The sequence below is a fragment of the Ostrinia furnacalis genome, unplaced genomic scaffold (genome assembly GCF_004193835.3).
Source record: "Ostrinia furnacalis isolate ACB-3 unplaced genomic scaffold, ASM419383v2 OfSCF0802, whole genome shotgun sequence".
In the NCBI taxonomy this organism is placed as follows: domain Eukaryota; kingdom Metazoa; phylum Arthropoda; class Insecta; order Lepidoptera; family Crambidae; genus Ostrinia; species Ostrinia furnacalis.
In genome coordinates this window covers 310,751-325,637 of record NW_021131041.1, presented here as the reverse complement: position 1 = coordinate 325,637, position 14,887 = coordinate 310,751, and the positions used below count along the sequence as shown (strand labels likewise).

The 14,887-nt window shown below is 35.8% G+C and overlaps 1 protein-coding gene across 4 annotated transcripts in view; it reads left to right on the top strand.

Annotated features, from left to right (window-relative positions):
• The first annotated feature begins 414 nt into the window (after positions 1-414).
• LOC114350177 (putative leucine-rich repeat-containing protein DDB_G0290503) overlaps positions 415-14,887 on the top strand; it is a 44,083-nt gene continuing 29,610 nt past the window's right edge. For all 4 annotated transcript variants that reach the window (XM_028300854.1, XM_028300857.1, XM_028300856.1 and 1 more), the window contains exon 1: positions 415-914. The gene's annotated coding sequence lies outside the window, so the exon portion shown is untranslated. The remainder of the gene's footprint in view (positions 915-14,887) is intronic.

Here is a 14,887-nt window from a genome sequence, read left to right as displayed (position 1 = left end):
ATAATTTTTAATTATTACTACTTGCTTATGTAGATACGTACAGAACTGGTCCCAAATTATATGACCTCCTATGTTCAAACTACTAAGCTTTGGAAAATCACTCTTATTCATTTTCAACCCTTTTTTGAAGAGAAGGAGTTAAAAAGTTGCGTCATTTAAGCTTTAAAAAAACTTGTACACAAAATCATTTGTACCTACTTCGATTTTGTGTGCAGCGAACTTAATGCCTCATGTATAGCATTCTCTACCAGTTACTTAGATTTCGAATCGGCTTATTGTCACCTAATCTTAATTATGTAGATGGAATTAGTTTAATTGTCGCTAATTTGGCAATTTACTAATTGGCTATATTAAAGTTAATTAAAACTTTAATCAAATAGTTCAAAAGTTTAAGAAACTCATGCTTCGACCAACTGCCCACGAACGCAGTCGACGCTACGCAAAGCTCTCCTCGTGTTCAATCGTAAATAAACCTTAAAGTAAAACCATAAGATTCAAAACCATATAACCGCCTCTCCATCGAAACTTACACTAATGCAATTCAGCCACCGCATTCAATATTAACCATTATTTACATGGTTTTGAGTCGAAAATAGATTGTGATAAAAGTTGAGCTTAACTGAACTTTTTGCCTTAGCAGGTAAAAATATCTTGGGGCTCACTTCAACTCAGTGAAGACGCGTCGCGGTACCACTCGAACGTGTTTGCAACTAATTAAAAGTTACTTTAGTGTTTTCTACTATATTGAACATTGGAAAAGTGAAATAATCTGTCAAAATGTGCGACGTAATTTGTTGTGATCTGTGTTGCGGCCGATAAGCCAATCGCAAAATGTGTGTGATTCTGAGAAAAGAAGGAGTTGGTTTCGTGCAGAATGGTTTTGGAGTGATCTAAAACAGGATTTTCGATTTATGGTGAGTTTCAAACCTTTTTGGTACTTTGCCTAGCGATTTTGTTGAATTTTCGGTATTATTTTGAAGTTACTTTTAAAGCGGCCGACGAACAAAGGCTACTCAAACTAGTTTTTGAAAGTAGAAGTTTTTAGGCTGTATTTCGTTTAGAGCCGTTGAGAAAGGATCGTGGCATTTTTTTGTTACGAAAAAAAGTTTGCGTGGGCCACACCGGGTGTAAAGTAGTGTTGGGACGCACAATTTTGGGATATCGATAAAGTTACAGATTATTTTGTCAGTTATTTTTGATTTTAAAAAATTTAGAACTATTTTTACGACTTTTTTTTAATGAAAATACTAAACAAAAAGTATTTACTGAATAATCTAGTGTTGATGTAAATTACGTATTTATTTAAGGACAAGGAAGGAACTCAACAAGAAGCTTATCTATGGCTGATCTTAAATTAGTTTATGTGAACGTGAGTAAAACGTTATAGGTTGTGACGGTAGTTATTATGCACTATTAATTAACATTTCTATGTAAAATTCAGTAGAAGGAAGGTTAAGAACAGGATAGAGCAAGTGGTACGGTACCCATTTTATTGTTGAATAATTTATGTTATGTAGTAAATCTCTAGTTAAACGATTTACGCCCGTATTTACAAACATTACTATGAGGTCTCACAGTGCGGGTGGACACACAGGGTGACACGAACGAAAAACACAGAGCTCTATTCAACGCTGTGCGTTCGATTTTCTGCTTCACTTAAGCAAGCATTGTTTGATACATAATAACATAATTTAAGATAGCGTTACATAATTTAAGAGCGTTTCTTACGTAGGTATCCTATTATTAGATATTTTCTTTTATACGCTAAGTAAAGCGTATAAAAGAAGTAAAGTCCTTTTTAGTAAAACAAAACATCTTCACGATAAACCAAATAAAATAAGTTTTTCTGTGAACATCAGGCCTCCCCAACCCGTCTGGCCAGCGCCAGCGTGGGGAGTGTAGGCCAAAACCTCCATTTGCCTCTGGTAAAATAAAGATCGTCGTGCTCCAAAGTGGAGACCAAACGACCTGATGATAAGTTTAAAATATTAGAACACACTCTAAGAGTAGGCACACACCGTTGATTTTTCGTCGGCCGATAGTTTAGTCGGGCAGTTGATCAGTATGGGCTAGGGTTACCAACTTTTTTTAGAAGAAATAAAGTATATCTGGTTTTAAAGGAGGTAAATAAAGAGTACGGACTTACAAAAAAGAGTATCATTTATTTTGTACTTTTAAAAAGGTATTTTTTTGTACTTTTTGCAGCACAACGAATCAGGAACATTCGAATATGGTTCGGGGAATCGGCGATACCAACATTTTAATTTTAACAGTAAATAGTAGACTTTTCAGGGTTCCGTATTCCTGACAAGGAACCCTTATAGTTTCGATATGTCTGTCTGTCTGTTCGAGGTTTTGCTTGGAAACTATTGGCACTAGAGAGCTGTAATTTTGTGGAGGTATGTATATTAATCACGCCGACATAACGGTAAAATAAAATTTAAAAGTATTTTTTGGTTAGCTCCCGTAAAGTGGGGATGATTTTTTTTTCATCTTCTACCCCATCGTGTGGGGTATCGTTGGATAGGTCTTTTAAAATAGCTTAGGGGTTTCTAAGACTATTTTTCCATTTAGAGATCTGTTTGCAAATTATTAGTTTAAAAATGCCAATTTTTGTTCGAGTAGGGCGTGACTCTACTCTACTCCCCCCCCTCTAAAAACTAAACTGTTGGCTTGAAAAATCTGGAAAAAATTGTAATAATACTGCTTTTCATGAACTTTCATGGAAAACTATAACGGTTAAGATACATCACTTAGTTTAAGAGTAATAGTCATTTGAAATATGAAAAGTGGTAACGATGGACAACTACGGAACCCTACAGTCTACACTGCGCGTGGCACGACACGCACTTGGCCAATTATTTATTTTAATTATTATGGATTTTTGCATATTATTACAGACGTGCACTAGTTTAGTAAACATTTTGTAAAAAAGAGTATTTTAGCGTACTCTATTAGTGTTATAGATTATAGAGTACGCCTACATGATATAGAGGACAATACTCTATTTTAGAGTACGGTTGGCAACCCTAGTATGGGCATGTATGGGAGTGCGCACACTACGCCGATACGATTTGGCCGATTCTTCATACAATTTAATATCGGGCACAACTCTGTACCCCCAGTGAAAACGGAGTTAAGTCGAAAATGGTGATTTTTGGGAAATCGCATTTGAAGTTAAAAAAAATCCTGCTTCGTCGCTATTAGAGATAACTTGGTGAAATATTTTTTAGGTGAAAGGTAATGTTAGATATAATTAGGCAGTGTGCCAGTTTGGGAAATATAGCATGTAGTTTTTTCGTAATTAAATAAAAACCCAGTTATATCGCCATGCACGGCAACTTTACATTCGTGTAAAGTGATGTAATGGGACATAAATCATTTTACACCACACTGAATTGACCACCCGCTAACAAGTGTAAAGTGATACATTTTACGCCATTTCTGTTGATATTTTTTTGTTTCTTTAATTTTAGAAAAAGTTGTAAAACAAACATTAGTAATTACACTATGAGGAATCATTATTTCAGGTTATTTAGGGTAAATCGTCCAAAAATTTCTACTTATATCAATATACACCAATTTTGTGATGAGAAAAAAAATGTGTAAACTGATCTAACTAACATAATAGCGATCTAAGTATCCTAATAATTATGTGTAAAGTGATATAAGTGGCGATTGTAAAGGAATAAGGCTAGAATTTTAGAGTGGATTCTAATTATTTACTCCTTAAATGTTTATTCTGATCTGAAACTACTATTTTATTAATTATTACACCATATACCATGAATGATATCGGCCTAAATCACATACATTATCTCCTATTTTAAAGTAAGTATTAGTTGAAGCAATTGGGTAATAAAGACCAGAAACAACAATGGTTTCACATCAACTAATTAGACAGGAGACAGAGAAAAGTTTGTTTTCTACAATTACCTTATTGGGAATCAAACTCTGGACCAGAGATGATGATGTCAAGCTATATTGATTGCTTTTTGGCTACAGAAGGATAATATAAAAGTAAAGTCATAAAATGCATTTGTTTTCAACAAAGAGGCTTTTAAAAAGCCCTTTAACACGTCCTAGTATCACTTGAACCCTACTTTTATTTTGGGACATAAATAGGTCAGTGCTGAGAAGAAGCAGCGCAAGATATTTAGCCACCCTTGTCAGCCTCTTCTTAAATCATAAATAACTTGAAAAAATCGAACTGCCTAAGACGGGAATCTTCTTAAATCAATAGAGACATGATTAACAAGACATGTTATACTTGCGAGCTAAGCAGATAAAGTCCAGCAACACATGCCATTTACATAATTATTTACTTTATACATAGTATCCATTCATAAGGACTTACGTAGTTAGTTTTGCAGGGCAATCGAATATTGCACTTAACCTTTTGATTAGACCATTGTGCGCTATTTGATCTTCCTATTCCAACCGCTCCAGATCCCCCCAGGTAGCAGCAGCCTATCTAGGTCTCTACAGGCCTTCTGCAGCGACCCTGGTGATTGGAGAATTTGAGCCTGTTGATCTGCTACGCTTCTGCACTCCTTGTGCACGTGCTGTGGTTTTTCTTCTGCCTCCATGCATCTTCTGCACATCAGGCTGTCTGTACAGCTATACTGTGTAGGTGTTTGTTTAACATACCTGTTATTACACTTAGGACCTTGCGGATGTTGTCCCTGTTAAGTCTTATGAGTCTTTAACTTTTTCGATATAATATCCACAACTGCATCTTTTGTTTGCCTACATCTTTCACAATCTTTCCATTCTGTGTGGTGTTATTTTTCTATTTTGGAGCGCAGCCAGGTCTTGATCTGTGCTTATGGTATCGGCATTATAATTGTTCCGGACCAAATACCGTCGTGTACGATCCCCTTCTGGCCAGTTCATCTGCTGCGTCGTTGCCCAAGGAGTTACTGTGTCCTTTGATCCACTTCAGGAGTGCAGGGTAACGCCATTTGCATCTGCAATGACTTAGGAGCGCGTCATGGCATTCCAATATAAGTATTATAATGTAGTATATTAAGTTGCTTTGTATTGCTTGCACTATCTGAGATTATTTTTATATTCAGACCTCGGATGTCTATGGTTGCAACCGCCTGTGCTGCTCTGATTGCAATCTGCTTGGAAAATTGTATTGTGTTTATCAAGTGTTGTTGATATTCTTAGTATATTTAGGTAATTCGAGAAGACACCAGCTCCCGTACCTTTTTGGGTTTTGGAGCCGTCAGTGTAATATCCTAACTTCATTGATTCCAGAGCAATCTTGCGTTTCCGCTGTAAGCTGGATATTATATCTTCAGTCGAAGAGTGAACACAGGGAATTCTGCCGATAGGTGCCTCGGTGAGAGGTATTTCTTTTATTAGGGTTTTGTGCAGGATCGTGGAATGTCCTGTCTCCTTGTTTTGCTTCTATATGCCGTTCTTACCTTTAAGTCTTAGAGCGGCTGCTTGCGCTTCCTCCTGAATGATGAGGTCTAAAGATCTGAGATTCAGAAGGTACTCAAGTGATGTCGATGGAGTGGTTCTCATACAACTAGTGGCCGCTATGCTTACTAGGCGTTGCAGGCTTTGGAGTTTTGATCTTGCTGTTGATAGTTGTGTTCTGTGCCACCACACAAGTGATCTATAATATTTTGTGTAAGAGGGCCATATAACCGACGTGTAGAGCCAGTGTTATCTTTGGGTTGAGACCTCATCTACTACCAATGAGTCTCTTGCACTGATGGAATGCTATACAGGCCATTTTTATTTTGTTCTCGACATGACTCGCCCAGTTCAATTTATTGTCTAAGGTGATGAGTTTTGTTTATAAAGAGTTCTGGTAGTTGGAGCTCTTGTAAATTCTATAATGCACTTATTAAGTACTTTTATTGACAACGTTAGGCACTATGAATTCAATTATATGTTTTACTAGTAGATGTTAACCATTATTTATTAAAACTATTAACTAAAGTTCTTTGATTTATAAACTACGCATTATGTTTTCCTTTAATCTGACAATTGGGCTAAGTTATATCATTTTACACCAAATAATTAACCAAATCATTAGTTGCGATTTTCAAATGTTTTTGATCTAAGTAACTGATAACATTTTACACATGTACGAAACTTTTGTGGTTAATGGTATTAGTCTAATTGAATCATTATACACAAAATAAATAATCATTTGTCTTTTACTTTTTGTGATATAAATTAAGTTACATTCTTTTTCACCAACCAACAATACATAGTTTTTTTTGTGTATATTAATATGAGTCATCTTATATTGTTAATCACAAATTCAATCTGAACAACTTCAATCGTGTAAAAAGTAGTAACACGAGTCGTACCTCTTGACACAATAAAAAATTGAAAGAAGCCTCCGGTACACTTTGTTAAAAGTAGACATGTATCAATATACACGAAAGAAAACTCAAAATTGGTTCACAAAGCCTTACTTGTATCATTTGGCACAAAATTATTTTCTTTTCTATACGTCGTAGAAACATACCGATTAGATACAAAAATAGCTAATTTTTCAGAGATTCACATTATGTTATAAAGTCAATTTTGATCTAAGTCGAGTTAGATCCCTTTTCACTGGGGGTACAGAACTATCGGCCGACTAAAAATCAACGGTGTGAGCCTACTCTAAAAGCCAGGTGGTAAATAAAGGATGCTGCATGTCATCAATTAAAAATGTTGATCGGTGAGTTGCATGTTGTATTGTATTACATTCACGTCTCCCGGTTTTTGACCAACAACTAACTGGTTTTTGAGATGACTGCTGCAGTACCCATTAAAGTCATAAAATGAAACTGTTCTGAGGCACTTTATTACTTCAGTGTTATTTAAGACAAGCTGACGGATGAATACAATTTACCTATTTGCTTTAAAAGTTGAAGTGTTAAAAACTAAGGATTTCTTTACTAAGTAGTAGGTGCCGATTTGAATGAGGTGATAGATAGTACTTTTGTGTCAAGGATAGATAACTTTTGATAATTTTATTGTTATTTCTTTAACAATTGTCACAATAGACTATTAATTTTGACACCATTCCCCAATAATTCGAAATCACAGCTTTTTTAAAAAGACACTTCATTCTGTTCTTAAAAACTTAAGAGCGTTGTAGCAAAAAGTTGGCGTTCGAATTTTAGGTTTTTATTGCTTGACGTCGCGTAGTGAGTGCGCAAACTGCATTTATCTGTACAATTTCAACGCTGCGTCGACTAAACGATCTTAATCCGTAGTTGTATCGTACCTAAGACAGTACATACATAATAATAAAGAAATAATGTATAATTTACCTTTTTGATTTTAACTCAGATCAGACTTTTAGCAAAATCAAGTTACGTAATTAATGTTTTTACACTAGTAAATCCCGCGACAAGTTTTTAATCTTTAAATTGAGTAAAGTAATAAGTTGATGGGTTTGAAAGAATTTATGTTTTATTTTATTCTTTTTACAGCATCAAAAGCTTGTTTATGAAAAATATTTACTATTTAAATTTTACTTTTGACTTTTTAGTTTTTATGATGCGGGATGGAAAAATTAAAATTTATTCTGATTTTGTGACGTTTCCGCACATAAATATAGATAGGTTAAGTAAATAGAATGAAATGTATGAAAACGAGCGTGCCATTTTTTAAACGTTATCTATAATATCTGTGTCCATCAAAGAGCTCGTAACTAAACATCGTAAGCGCCATTCACATTATTATCTAAAAGTTAATAATAAAAATTTAGTTTTTGTAAATCTAAACAAGTCAGGAACAAGTTTAAACACTCATTATGTTTAAATAATTTAAATTGAAATGTTTCTCAGGAAGTGAATTATTGTTAATTCTTATGAGAAATAAAGTTCTTAAACCGTAAACCGTCAGGAAATCAAAGAGGTAAATACTGATATTATCATTGTGATTTTATAGAATTTATTATTATAAACCACGGTTGTATAATGCTAAAAAATCAGAGGTAACTTTAAGATTTTTATCCATAGAGNATACAAACTTTTAGCTGTTTTTGCAGTAACATGTGCGAGAACTTCCAAATAGGCATCGTAAAATACTCTTCCATGAAAGCAAATGTTGATGACGCTTAAACTGAATCTGAAACTGAGACCAGTAATGCCTGCAACACCAGTATTTTGATTCATCAGACTTGGTTGACCTTACGAGTGTACTGGGACTGAATGAACATTGATGATCCTGATGGTTAGCTGGAGATGCCGAAAATAGATACTATCGAATTGTTTCCAGTTGAAGAAAAGCGTCGAGGAAAGAAGAGGAAGATAATAGAAGGAGATACAAATAGTAGGGAAAAGTCAAAGAGATCAGGTGACGGAAAAAGAAGCAACCTAAATGAGTTCCATGTTCATTTGATAGTGGACCTTTATGATGCACATAAAAGTATTTTTTATTATTTTTAGAATAAAGACTATAAACTCAAATACATCTTTCAGTAAAATTTTCACTATCCTGTATATGTTCTCACTTCCCTGTCCATCGAAAATAGAAAAACCGCTATAAAATCAATATTTATCATAATTTTGTCTGGCCCGTTAGATATTTTTTCTTTTTCACACAATAATAGTACTATGTTTCTTCTTAAGTATAAAGTAGTTTATGTTGCCAAATGACTTTTAGATTATGAGATGTGACCTGTTTTCTTGCAGTAATTTTCTCGAATTTTGACTATCTTAGACATGATAAAAATGCATTTTAATGAATTAAACATCAAAATTTTCTCAATACACTTTCTTCTTCAGGGTATGCTTATTCTAATGAATACATTCTATCTTCTTACTTAGAAATAAATTTGTTGTAATATTAGTTCAAAGTTGTGCCTTCGCGAGTTACCTGGAAATCGGGCTTTCGAAATTCGCTGTTTTCGTAGGCAAAAATCCAATTTGAACGAGATTTTGTCAATAGACATTCCGTAAAAACGTATGATAATTACGATGATATAAGTCAAAAGAAGCTATAACAATAAATTATATGACTAAAATCATTTCGAAATCTGCCAAATTCTCGATTTCTGCATGAAAAATGTGACAACGCTCTTAATTAATTTTAAATTACCTGTAAATTAAGATTTTTGGTTGCATTGTAAATTGAAAAAAAAAAAAGATATTATTTGAGTTGACAAAATAGTGACGTTATATACTTGCTTATATTGCCATACAAACAAAATCTATGGGAGTCTCGTTTTGACAGTTTTAAAAAGTACGTCAATTGATTGGTGGTGTCAACACGTCTATTGTTGTGATAGAGAAAATACTGTTAATGTTACACTGAAGCCAACAAGACGACGCAATGTTACACCGAAGCCAACGACCGTACAATTGGTCACACACTAGCAAATTAATTAACTACCGTGGGAGAAATGCCGATGTCCATTTATTGATTTAATGCATGTTATTTGCATACCAAAGAGGATATAAATGGTATTGAATTCTTTCACTTTTTTGAGAAATAAATTACGATACAACTTACAAATTCTACCGTACGGCACTATTCCCACCTCTCGTTCCCACCGCTGCAACTCCTGTGTAGCCAGGATCTACAGCTTGACCGCCAATAATAACCCAACCTACAACTACAGCCTATGGAATTTCGACCATGGGATTTACGAATGAAATAAATAGAGATTTCCTACAAAGGCTCTTGTCTTTTAGGCTACCCATCAGTTCTTAGAGACACACATATTATGAGAACTGTTCAATAAATAACATAAATGTAGAGCAATAGTGATCCATCCAGAGCCCCGATTACGGTAACTTTTATAACGTCTACAATCCAGACGCGTTTCTGATTCTGCGATACGATTGGTCAAAACAGCTGACGTACGCTGTTGAACGACCAATCGTATCGCAGAATCGAGAAGCGTGTCTGGATTGTTGACGTTAAAAATTACCGTAATCGGGGCTCTGGTGATAATTTCATTTTAGTGATAAAATAAGGGACTTTTGTGCTACTGCGAAAAGTTTTAAAAGTTGCGACATAAGAATTGGAACACACTTCTAATAAAAATTCATTCAGATTTTTATAAAACCAGCTGAAATAGAGCAACCATTGGAAATCGTTCTCTAAAGAAGTCGGCATCTTACACCCGTATCCACAAACGATGCTTGCTTAAGTGAAGCAGCAAAACGAACGCACAGCATTGAATAGAGCACTATGATTGGTTCGTGTGTGACCCTGTGCGTCCACGCGCACTGTGAGACCTCATAGTAATGTTCGTGATACAGGCGTTAATGTCAAAGTCCGATTCAATAAAAAGATCTTCATGCATCACTGGATCCAAGACAAAACAATTTCAGGATTATCTCCCCTTCAAGTAAAGGTCATGAGGGTCGAGCAGCACGTCTACATTATGCAATCAGTTAATAAACTAAATTCGTCCTTATGCCAATATGATTGTGAGTTGTGACTTTGTGGCGCTTGAACGCTATAGTTATGTCAGCGGTGCCCAAAGTTTTTGGCGAAGTCTCCTTCCCCAAGGGTTTCCACAAAATCTAGATGCAGATCTCTATTCCATCCCAGAGATCCCCAATTTATAGTTCTCTTCACAATAAGTATGGGTGAAGCTCGGTTCCACATTCGGCCTGATCATCACTTTCCATCAGGTGAGGTACAGGCCAAGTTTCCTCGTTAAAAAAAGATCGCAATCCCTCTGGGGATTTTAGGATCGAGAGCCTTTTCCTAAAAAAAGGAAAAATGATAAAATTGAAGAATTTTTCAGTTACAGGTTACTGTAAAAAATTTTTGGGAATAAACGGGTCTCCTAGATTGCGGGGCCTTGGGAAAAGTAGCCCCAGTGTAGAGTTGACAGACATCTAAAATCCGGGGAAATACTTACTTAAGGCAGCCCTACCCCAGTGGGAAAGAAGGGTCTGTCTGGGGGTCTATAAGCGTGGGGGGTACAAAATATGCCCGGGCCGTTGGGGCAGGAAAGTTCTCGAGTGGCGACCACGGGCTGGAAGACGTAGCGTGGGCAGGCCTCCTACTAGGTGGACCGACGATCTGGTAAAGGTCGCGGGAAGAGCCTGGATGCGGGCAGCGCAGGACCGTTCATTGTGGAAAACCTTGCGGGAGGCCTTTGTCCAGCAGTGGACGTCATTTGGCTGAAACGAACGAACAAAATATGTCAACAATCAACATTTAATTTTGTTGAATGTAGAGATGTTTTTGTTGGTTGTAGGGCAAAACACGTGTTTCAAACCCGGCTTTCGACCACTTTGGACTTTGGGTATCGTTGGTTTACGTCATACTTTCCCACAACGGCTCCTTGTTGCGTGTGAACGCGGCCTGTCACCGGACACTCTTGCGCCGATCGCTTGTTTTATACAACGCAGCATTATTATTGGCCTCTGACGCACTCGGTGTACAGACGAATGCACTTCAAGCTTGTGTGGTCTTGTGTGGCTGTAGTAAGAGTGAATTTGTAACAAAAAATTATAATCTGACGCGCTAATTGTTGCTACATGTAGCAAAATGGACGCGTTTTGTTACCATTTAAATATTTCGTCGTCGAGCAAATAATAATATTGATTTCTTTTATCTTAAAAAATAAATTACTTTACCTATCGCTTTTTCACAAATAAAAACATTAAAAAAGTATAATTAAAAAACATTAGCAATGACTCGAAAACTTATTAGTATCTGTGTTTAAACTATTTTTTAATTACTCGTAATGAGTGTTTGATGAAAGTTATTTCAACTATACTGTTCAATTAACTAATTAATAGTAATCGCTAATTTCTTTACGGTAATGACATCATCTTAATTAATTAATACCGTGAAAGGTCAGAAACTACCAGAATTTAGAAAATTGTGTCAAGAATGACAACTGCAGTCATGGTGTATTGTCATCATGGTGTTAATTTGAATAAATCGCTGTCATCCTGTATAACAGTTTGACACAATTCTGCCAATTGCCACGGTTGCTTTTAATTGACCTCACAAGACAGCTGCTGTTATTGAGGAATTCTTGTAATAGAAGACAGGCTTCTTCAAGAGAAACTATACTCTATTTTAAATTGCAAGGTTTGAATTGAAGAAAGATAATGTTACTTTTTTGTGTAGGTATGTCTGTACAGATGATAACGACATCTAGTTTTCTTATTAATTTAATGAGCTTAATCAAATAACAAATAATATATTGTTAATATGTAGGTAACATGCTTATAAAAAACCGGGAAAAAAATATTCTGTTTTTCTTTGGGCCCCAACCCACATCATTCGTACCTCATCAAAATAGGTTCAGGTTTTTATGCGTGAAAAGTAACGGGGAGATTACATTCGCATATTTTATACCTAATATTAGTACTATCATTGCATTCATCATAATTTTGAAATAAATAGTGCAGTGCAACTATTATCAAAGTATCAATAGAACCAACTCGATTTGTTACGTAATATCGTTACCAAATCACTAATCGAATAACGGTCGTGTAACGGTGGTCTATACAAATAAATAGACGCGCGATTTGACGATATTTGGGTCAGCACAATACTGTAGAGTTTATCGATTTCGTTTGGTAAATAAAATTTTATTGCAATGGATATGTACCCTGGCTAATGCCACTGTATTATGTATTACCTATAGCAAAACACGATTTCGTTCTCTCTAGCATCAATTTTGACATCCCCGGGACAAACTTGACCTTCACTGGTTGGGTTTTTTTTTGGCGGTCAAGCTGTGGATCCTGGCTACACAGGAGTTGCAGTGGTGGGAAAGAGAGGTGGGAATAGTCCCGTAGCATCAATTTTGAAACTAGGAAAGGGGCGTAGCTACCGCTTGTATAAGCCGTATCAATGATAGGGACCCCGAGCTACAGGGGCCATAAAACAGTTGAAAAGTTCTATAATTTTGACTTTTTTTTAAATGGAAGGAAGAAAAATTGCCTTTTTTAGAAGAAAAGAAAGAAAAAATGTATAATTTTGCAATTAAATTTTTTAGAAAACTAACAACTTTGATCCGTCTGCTCGTTTGCCTCATGTCACATAAAAAAAAAGGATCGACGTACCCTGTCTGCAGCTGCACCTTACGCCCGTATTCACAAACATTCCTATGAGGTCTCACAGTGCGCGTGGACGCACAGGGTGACACACGAACCAATCACAGAGCTCGATTCAACGCTGTGTGTTCGATTTGCTTCTTTACTTAAGCAAGCATCGCTTGTGAATAAGGGCGTTAGAGACGTTTATGGCACGCTACGCCACTGCTAAGATTCTGAATTCTGTCCGTGGCCAACCTATCTATTTCTTAAAGGTTATCAAAGCTATTGTTTTTGTACTAGAGGCCGATTGTTGAACCATTCGCGTTAAAATCAATTCGATTCAATTCGCGATTGCGTCAGTTAAATTTGACACACATTAACTGACAGGTCAAATAAATAGTTAAAACATTATCATCGGTAGTAAAGAAATGTTAAATTTAAACTATGTAAACTTTTAAAGTTTTTGTAGCTTACTTTCTAAATGTACTTTGGTTTAGTTATTTTGATTAACGACGATTCAACTAAAGTAGTTTTTGTGTCATTATTTAACTATTCTTTGATTATACAGGATACTTTTACTAGAGACGAGTCCAGTATTGTGTTGTTGACTCCTGTGTCCAGTTCATCGTAATCAAAGCCAACATGAGCTCGCCCACGACCCACATGCCTTGCTATCATTTCCTGAGGTCGTTTTTGATTATCCAGACCATAGAGCAATCCTGGCTTCAATCTGAATTGTATTGCAATCAAAAGAACACAGAAGATAGTTTCTTCTAGGATTTAATATAAGATAAAAAGTATGATAAAGTTTCAAAATCATATTGATTTGTGCCTTTGTAATATTGTAGCCTTTTTGACTCTGTCTATCTATGGTAATAATAAAAAAAAATAGTTGAGCATGCGCCATTTTGTTGCACGATACGACAAAAACATAACTGCTGAATTGGTAGTTAACTAACACCATTGAACACTAATTACAAATCACTGCTTGAAATTCTAACCTTGAAAACCGAGTTTCAATTTAGGTTCTAGTAAAATAACTAAGTCACATTAACTTTGAAATCAATTAATAGTCAATCAATGTGGGTTTTCGCGATTGAAAAATCCGCCAGATGGCAATACGTAGACGGGAGGTCCAAATGCTGCATGATTGGTGGATTTTGACATATCTGTCAATGTCATGTCAAAAATAACCAATCATGCAGCATTTGGACCTCGCGTCTACGTATTGCCATCTGGCGGATTTTTCAATCGTGAAAACCCTCATTGACTTATCCAGCTGATGATGTCATAGATCTTCTTTGCAGTTACAAAATAGCGGAAGAGTCGCCTTTTGACAGCTCTTAAAAAGTATGTCAATTGACTAATGGTGTCAATCTATTAGCTTGATATTAAATAGAAAGATAGAACTAAAATTTATTGTCAACTGGGACTTATTAGACGAACTAAAAACTGAAACGACATTGAAACGTCAAGTGGCAAAAATTGGATTTAATAACGCAGTATGTATTGATAATAGCGCCTCCTATCATGTTTTTTTTAATGCAGAACAAGGCAGGTATTTGATTAAGTGAGACGCAGTATAGGTATTCACTCTCGCCTTGAAAAGGCCTGGATTGTAGTGTTTGGGAAAGACAGCAGCAGGCAGCGAATTCCAGTCCCTAGCTGTTTGCATTATAAAGGAGTTATCAAAACTGGGACACTTCACTGGGACCACTGGGAAAATCTGGGACACTTCAGTGTTGTATATCTATGTTTAGGTCAAACATCATGTCAATAGTTTACGTGACGGATGGTGCGGGACTTTCAAACAATTTGAACAAACAGTTAAAAATACACGGCTTGGCTTAATGCACGTGTATTAAGGACATTACGTGACCGACATGTTTGTTACA